General features: G+C 35.1%; 1 pseudogene; it reads left to right on the top strand.

Moving 5' to 3' along the window:
* Positions 1 to 2237: 2237 nt before the first annotated feature.
* Positions 2238 to 6841, top strand: LOC141819255 (disease resistance protein RGA2-like; annotated as a pseudogene).

Below are 6841 nucleotides of genomic sequence, written 5' to 3'. Positions count from 1 at the left end.
GGTTCCCAAAACCCCAATTGCTGTCGCTGAATGGTAAGCCGGAGAAACTTTCATGGAATTTTTCGTTGGATGGAGAAGTTGCCAGTTTTTTTTGAAATTGTGGGTAGTTTGTAGAGGTTTTGCTTTGTGCCTACGATGTTTCCATTTCCCGAAAAGTGTTCTAGTGATTTTTCTTGTATTTTGTATTATCGGAATTGTGATTCCCGACGATAGAAAGAAAACTCCAGAAACGATCGTGACGTGTATTGTTGCGTGTTTCTGATATTAGGGTTTTCTCTCGTATCAGCCGTTATTGCTCGTCATCGGCTATTACCGAAGATTGTGACGAGACTTAAGGTTTTGGAAGTCATCCTGAAGCATTTCACGTGGATCATCAATAGAGACGGGACTCAAACGAGGACCGTACGATTGATCGATGCCCTTCCCACTTAGCGTCATACGCCAGGTACGCATAGAATATTAATTCTGTAAAAATTTAGGGGGCGTTTGGTTTGGAAATTTTTTTTTCTATTTTCTGTTTTTCATTTTCTATTTCTATTTTTTTATTTTCTGATCTAGTTTTCAAAAAATAGAAAATACGTTTGGTATGATATATTATTTTTTATTTTTTAGAAAATAAAATTAAAAAATATGTTTAGTTTATTAATATATTAAAATTAGATTTTTTAATAAAAATACCATCTTATCATGGAAAAGAAAAAATCATACAAGAAGGGGATCAATCATATTAGAAAGGGGTCAAGCTTTACCTTCTAATACAGCATTACATAACTTAAAAATGTACTATGAAATCTAATTGTAATCAAAATAATCAATTCAATAAATTTTAATTTAAATATTTAAAAATTTAAAAAATAATTTATTTTAAATTTTAAAAAATAAAGTTAATAAATTATATTTATTAACTTAATAAATTATTTTATTAAAATAATTATTTTAATGAATTATTTTATATATATATATATTTCTTTTAAATTTTAAAAAATAAAATTAATAAATTATATTTATTAATTTAATGAATTATTTTATTAAAATAATTGTTTTTAATGAATTATTTTATTAAAATAAAATTATCAAAACATATTTATTATTTCAATAAATTATTTTATTAAAATAAATATAAATTTATTTTAAAATAAAATTAAAGAATTATATTTATTAATTTAATGAATAAAATAATTATTTTATTAATATATATAAATTTATTTTAAATTTAAAAAAATTAACAAATTATATTTATTAATTTAATGAATTATTTTGTTAAAATAATTATTTTTAATGAATTATTGTATTAAAATAAAATTATCAAATTATATTTATTAATTTAATAAATTATTTTATTAAAATAATCGTGCGATGAGGAGGTGTGTGGCACTGTAGCCGCCTTTTCTCATTTTCTATTTTTCAGTCTCAGTTTTCATTCTCTATAGAAAATGATATTTTATCATTTTTTATTTCCTTAGAAAATGACTTCTCATTTTCTAGAAAATGAGATTGGAAAACACAAAGTAAACAATAACTTCTTGAAAATAAGAAAATGAAAACGGAAAATGACCAAACCAAAAGCCCCCTTAAATTCCCGCTGTCTTGTACTTACTGTTTACCTACTATGCATACGTGTGTTGTGATAATTTGTATAATTATTGTCACTTTTATTTCCGCTGTGCATATTTCTAAAACATGAAATACATGCATTACACCGAGACGATCCCATTTTGCTTGACACTTGATCTTTGTCCAGGAGGAGACCAGGTCACCCATCACCCCTTAATCACCATCTTTAAATGCATAGCGATAATCTTCTCCCAGCATAGCGATCATCAAGAATGCTAACTATGTGATCACTAGCGAGGCTGGATCCGTTGAATGGTCTAAGGGAGTGATGAATGATGTGGCTGACATGGACAAAAAGGTTTTTTTTTATAGAAAATAATTTAATTGAATATTTAAGATGGGAATATTTAAGATGGGACAAAAAGCTTTGAATCATGTTGCATATATAATATGCCGTCCTCAACTTCTCAAATGTGTTAGAATCAAAGAAGTCTCCACGAAGCTAGCTTCTAAGCATCCTGGTGCCACAGTTGGTGATGAATACCCACATCACTGCCATGGCGAGCTGGAATTGGTAAGCAATCTTATTGGATACCCAACGTTGTTAATAATCCATCAAAAAGAAGAAATTAAGACTTGAATCAGTCGTCGCCTTGCAAATTATCGTAGGCCGGCCACTCTTGTTAATTAATAATTCATTAGAGAGAAAGACTTGAAGCAGTCGTCGCCCTGTCCTGCCCTGCCCTGCCAAATTATTGCTTCCCTTTGCTAGCTCCTCCAAGCTATTGTTAGCCAGATCCACACCAAACAACTTCTGCATCCTTCGACGATCCGGAGCTATGGAAGGAGCTTTGGTAGCTACAGCTCGCTTTGTGGCGGACAAGGTGACATACTCCCGGCAATAACTCGTCCGACTTGAACTCGAGAAACTCAAGGCGATAACTCGGTACCAAAAGGAAGATGGAGAAGCTCAAGGAGATGTCCGACGATTATTGACATGGTGATCCAACACATCGAGTCCCGCTCCTTTCATAAAGGTGCTGTGAAGGACTTGCTGAAGAAGCTCAAATACTTAGCCTACGATCTCGAGGATGTTGTGGATTGCTATGACACCGAAGCCTTGCGGAAGGCAGGGATCAAATACTACTTTTTTAAGGCCGGTGCGTGATTTCTTCTCAGTTGATAATCAAGTTGCCTTTACGAGTAGGATCGGTGATATGATACAAGTTGTAACGAAGAGTCTGGATTCTATTTTGCTACAAAAGTCCATTCTTCTGAATTTGCCACAAAGCAGTAGCCACATGTCACTGAATTCCTACAGAGAGACCCACTCCCGAAATAGCTTTGATGTTATTGGGAGAGATCTAGAGAAGAATACGATTGTCGACATGTTAACAGAGGATGATGGTTCGTTATTGAAGGTCATCACCATTGTTGGGATGGGTGGCCTGGGAAAGACTACACTTGCTCAACTTGTTTTCAATGACCAGAGGGTGAAAGCTCATTTTGAAAGTTCAAGAATGTGGACAGTTGTTGGGGCTGAATTTGACCCCGTAAAGATAATGAAGGCTGTTTTAGAACTGGCTACTGATGCACCGGTCAACATCTCACAAATAGAATCAGTGAGGAAGAGCCTAGAAAAAGCATTATCTGAGAAGAAATTTTTGCTCGTGCTAGATGATGTATGGAATGAAGATCCATTAGAGTGGAATATACTGAAAGCAGCCTTAAAATGTGGGGCGAGAGGAAGCAAAATTTTGGTGACAACCCGTAGCCAGCAGGTCTCTTTGATTATGGACTCATTCAGTACCACCCATCAAATACAGCAGTTGTCCCGAAATGATTGTTTGTCCTTGTTTCAACAATTTGCATTTAAAGGACAAGCAGCGGATCAAAACTTGATGAATATTGGAGGACAGATTGTTGAGAAATGTGGTGGTGTTCCCTTGGCTGCCATATCTCTCGGTATCATGCTCTGTGGCAAAAGAGAGGAAAATTACTGGTACTCAGTATTGAAGAGTGAAATATGGCAGTTGGAAAATAAGGAAGATAAAGTGTTAGCTATATTAAAGTTGAGCTATGACACTCTCCCTCGACGGTCAAAGAAGTGTTTTGCATTTGCTTCCCTATTCTCAAAAAATCATACGATAGAAAGGGATCTATTGATACAACTATGGATAGCAAATGGTTTCATACGTTCAGAAGGAAATTTTGATACTGAAACAGTGGGTGAACGTGTCTTTGATGATTTAGTAATGGGGTCATTCTTTCTCTCGGCACCTTCCCATGATTTTGAAGAAGATAGTCATGTAACCAAGTGCAGGATGCATGATTTGATGCATGATCTGGCACGATCAGTATCTGCAGATGTATATTGGAATTCTGATCAAGACTCAGTGGAAGTTATTGGAAAACGAACATATCATTTGCAAATAGATCAAACAAAGTTTCCAAACACGGCTCAGGTGGTCTTAGGCAAGAAACCATTGAACTTGCGTACCTTTATGTCCTTTGTGGCTTCCTGTGGTGCATATCCACGTTGGTGGAGTATCAATCTGCGTAAAGTCTTCTCAAAACTGAAATTTTTGCGGGTGCTAGATTTAACTGACGGTGGCATCACGGAAGTGCCAACATCAATAGAAAATCTGATACATTTGAGGTACCTCAACTTATCTAAAAACGATATTAAAGTTCTACCCGACTCCCTAACCCTTCTCTCCAATTTATGGTATCTTAATCTCAGTGTCAATAAGAACCTTCAAGAGCTACCAAAAGAGTTAGGGAAGATGCAAAACCTTCGGGATCTTAATTTACAATATGATATTAGATTGATACACATGCCCTGTGGATTATTTCGACTAATTAATCTTCAAAGTTTACCTCTCTTTATTGCTGGTGACAAAATTGGCACATGCTCAATTATAGAGCTTGAGGATTTGAAGCTTCGTGGAAAAATGGAAATTAAATTTTCAGATGATTTTCAGAATTATTCTTGCGGTGGAAGAAAAATCTTGAAGAATAAAGATCTTAGTGAACTACAACTAGAGTTTAATGGTTTAATAATAAATGACATGTTGGATGATCTCTGTCCTAATATGAGCTTAAAGAAGTTGACCATAAGGAATTATGTAAGGAATTATGTGAGCCCACAATTTCCAGCATGGTTGATGGAGTCACAGTTGCCAAATTTGGTTGAAGTTAGCCTTGAAAACTGCCGTCGTATTTGGAATATTCCTCCATTTGGAAATCTGCAGTTTCTTAAGAAGCTTCACTTAAAATATGTGGCTGGCATTACGGAGATGGGTGATGAGTTCCATGGTAACGGAGGCTTTCCTTCCCTTCAAGAACTCATCTTGATTGGAATGGATGATTTACAGAAATGGTCAAACTCTCATGATGATGTGTTCCCTAAACTGCAAAGTCTGATTATTATTGATTGTGAACAATTAGAAACTATGCCGTGGCTTCCTACAATCCAACACCTGGTGATATCAAACTGCGCCTATGAGAGCTTACTCTCATGTATCGGAGGGCTAACTTCTCTTTCTGTTCTCACAGTGGAGGAAGTGGGCATGCAAAGAAGAAGAAGAGGAGGACTAATTACTTCTCTTTCTGTTCTCATAGTGGGGGAAGTGGGCATGCAAAGAAACCTCACATCCCTTCCAATTGGCTGCCTCAGAAACCTCACATCCTTGACAGAATTACGAATTATAGAATTGAGACAACTCCAATCTCTTCCTGGGGATGAAATGCAACACTTAAAAATGCTTCGTTCATTGACCATTGAAAGTTGTGATAATTTGGAATCCTTCCCGTCGGAAGTGGGGCGTCTCAGTTCTCTTTGTTTTCTACGGCTCTCAGATTGTCCAAGTGTAAAATTACAGCCGGAAGAACTCGTATATATCTTGAATTCAGTAGATAAGTTCCAAATAGAGATTTGTCACCGCAATGTCAATTTACATGGGCAACTACAAAACTTACAAACGCTCGAAGAATTGTCTGTATGTGGCTATCATGTTATGGGCATATTTCATGATTGAGTACAGAGCAAGCCGAAGATTAAGTATTTGTTGTTGTGATGAATTGGAGTCGTTGATGACAGCAGCACCAGTAACCAGTGTGTTACAACAGCTAAACATATGTTCCAATATCTTGCCTGACTGGCTGCAGCATCTCAAATATCTTCGTTTACTATCAATCGATGGACTGCCCACAGTTAGAAAAGGTGCCAGAGGTTTTGAAGAATCTACATATGTTGGAAGAATTATGGATTGTTGGTTGCCCACAACTGAAAAGTAGATGCGAAAGGGAGACAGGTGAAGATTGGTCAATCATCTCACATGTTCCACATGTTTATATGGAATAGGCTCCTCAGATTCAGCCGGACATGGTTCGAAAGGTAAATTAAAAAACCATTTTAGTTGAATAAAATAACAGATCATTATATGTACGTATTTCTATAGTTGTACAACTTATGATTTCTTTTTCTTTTATAAAAAGTTTATTTTTTATTTAATTTAGCTCGAGCGCCATCGCAACCTACAGGCGAGGTTGGCTGCATGCTCAACTCCGGTCGCGAGTTCGTCCGACCGCGAGCTTAGCCTCGGTAGCAAGCTTGGCTGACTGTGAGCTCTATTTTTTTTTTTTCTTGCTCGATTTTGCAAGATGATGTCTATGACGACTATGCCAATGGTTATTACAATGTGGACTTTCTTTTAGGTTTAAACATATGTAAATTGGAGGATTATCGATGAGGATGGAAAAATTTAGTAATGCTTAATTAGTTGCTACAGATCTATGAGATTGTTAATTTTAAGCCTTAACAAATCAGAGAACATTATTTTATAAAATATAGTGTGCTTGTATTGATAAGATAAATTCCACTACCTTTGTCATATCTTATGTTTGTGTCAAATATTTATTTGTGCATCTTTATATTTGATTATTGACTTTATATTTGTTATGTTATTTGTGCAAGTCTCTATTTGGCGTGGACTTAAAGTAGTCGGAGACCCTCGTCTTTGTTCACTTCTTTAGGTATATATCTACAACATTGATTATTTAACTCCTAGTTTATGTTAGTTATCTACAATAGTAGTTACTTTAATATTAGTTATTATTTTACTAATTTTGCAATAATTAATTATGTTTCTACAATTGAGTGTTTATATTAGTTTTGTGTTAGTTTATTATTTTCTGTATTTCATCTTAACTATCTTACTTTTTATTTGTTTATTTGTTTTGTTATGTAGGAAAAGAAGATCAAGAAGATGAAAAAGAAAAAGAT

The sequence above is a fragment of the Curcuma longa genome, unplaced genomic scaffold, assembly GCF_044706935.1.
Source record: "Curcuma longa cultivar G26 ecotype Majalengka, Jawa Barat unplaced genomic scaffold, ITB_CL_G26_1.1 contig_28455, whole genome shotgun sequence".
NCBI classification, from domain to species: domain Eukaryota; kingdom Viridiplantae; phylum Streptophyta; class Magnoliopsida; order Zingiberales; family Zingiberaceae; genus Curcuma; species Curcuma longa.
Note: the sequence above shows the minus strand (reverse complement) of the source record. Positions and strands in the feature narration are given on the sequence as shown.